The sequence below is a fragment of the Morone saxatilis genome, unplaced genomic scaffold (genome assembly GCF_004916995.1).
Source record: "Morone saxatilis isolate NCDOM2014 unplaced genomic scaffold, NCSU_SB_2.0 Contig20, whole genome shotgun sequence".
Classification (NCBI taxonomy): domain Eukaryota; kingdom Metazoa; phylum Chordata; class Actinopteri; family Moronidae; genus Morone; species Morone saxatilis.
In genome coordinates, this window is record NW_023339763.1 from 7,615,537 (window position 1) to 7,617,339 (window position 1,803).

Genomic DNA, 1,803 nt, shown 5'->3' on the forward strand with positions numbered 1-1,803 from the left:
CATTTAATCAGTTATGAAAATGTGTGTCAATTAATTTTCCTCGCTAGACTAATACAATCAGAACTGAAGGAGAGGCAGTCAAAGCTAAGCACTCAGCAAGGTCATAACTGTTATCAATGCAAGCACCTGAGCCATCTCACATACACACTCAAGAGCTCAAACATCGACAAGTCTGCTCATGCACTGAGACACTGCTTTCTGAATCAAATTAAGCTTTCTGCCTTTTCTTGTCAAAGATTATGGTCTCAGACGGAAAAAGGAGTGGGAGGGAGGATGAAGGAGGAGGAAGAAGAGGACAACAAGGAAGAAGCTGATGAGAAAACAGAATGGAGGGAATGGCTGATCCATTTTGGCATACAGCACCGAGATCTAGTGTGTACACAGCTTCATCAATCACAACGGTAATCTGGACCTACAGTCAGTGCATACTAACTGCCAGATATTGACTGGAACATACACACAGACACACACAAATGCCTAGAAGAGATGCAATAGCAAATGTATATTAACAGACAGATACAAACAAATGCATAGATAGGCATAAATAAAAAACAGCCAAATCCACTGTCTTACCCACACACACACACACACACACACGGGTGGTTAAGGTACAAGCAGCACACTGAAGATGTCAGTCTCCCTGCTAATGAGATTCGGCATATTATTCCCTCCTCTGCAACACTTAGTGATGGCAGAGAGGCACTGTGCATCTTAACAACACAGAAAGCATAATTCTTCCCCGATGAGGGCAGTGTGTTTGAGTCAAATTAAGTTCGATATACGCACACCCACACGCATTTCAAATGCCCTACACACGCATACTCATCCTAACAGTCACTGTGCATCTCTAGGAGGTCCAGTCAAAAGCAGAGCAGTGGTGAACACTAATGATACCAACTCCATTGTCGGTGTGTGTGTGTGTGTGTGTGTGTGTGTGTGTGGGTGTGTGGGTGTCTCCTGAAAGCTGGTTTGAAAACAGAGGCAGACTTGTATGTTGAAATAGTTGCCTCCAGGCACTGTAGTCATCCATCAATCCAGAAATCACACTCAAATCATAACATTTATTCAAACTAAAAGGGAGAGAGGGAAAAAGAGAAGAGAAGCATTTGAGAGAGGGATACCAAAATAACTGAACTTCATGTAAGAAAGGTCTCAATGTGGGAATCTGTTGTTCAATTGCTTACACCAAACTCTACTAAAACAGCGGTTTTCAAACTGGGGTCTGGGGACCAACAGGAGTCTTTGAGTGGGTTGTAGGGGGTCCCCAGCAAAGGAGGGACAAAAAGGATTTAGGATTAGGAATAGAAATATAATGTTCATAACTATGTTTTCAATAGTGTATGATTGACTGAAAATAAGAATTGTTTTGTTTTTTTTACCTCAGAATGAGCCATTATTATCGACAGTTATCGCATAGAGTCCGCCATGCTGAACCGCCATGTTTCTACAGTAGCCCAGAAGGGGCAAACCAAACGCTGACACTAAATAGGGGCCATGGCCACCATAGGGGAAGGAGAGGGGTTAAGCGAGGGAGCGGCAATCTAGATGCCACTAAATTCTACACACTGGTCCTTTAAGACAAAATCCTTTCAAACTGGGGTTCCATAGTCTAATGTGCGTCTACTGTAACGTTTGGGAATCCCTGTCCTACAATGTCAATTTCATACAAAAGACTGCGCCTGGTTAGCTCAGTCGGTAGAGCTGGCGACCCATGTACTGAGGCTGAGTCCTTGCTGCAGCGGCCCAGGGTTCGAATCCGACCTGCGGCCCTTTGCTGCGTGTCATCCCCTCTCTCTCTCTGCC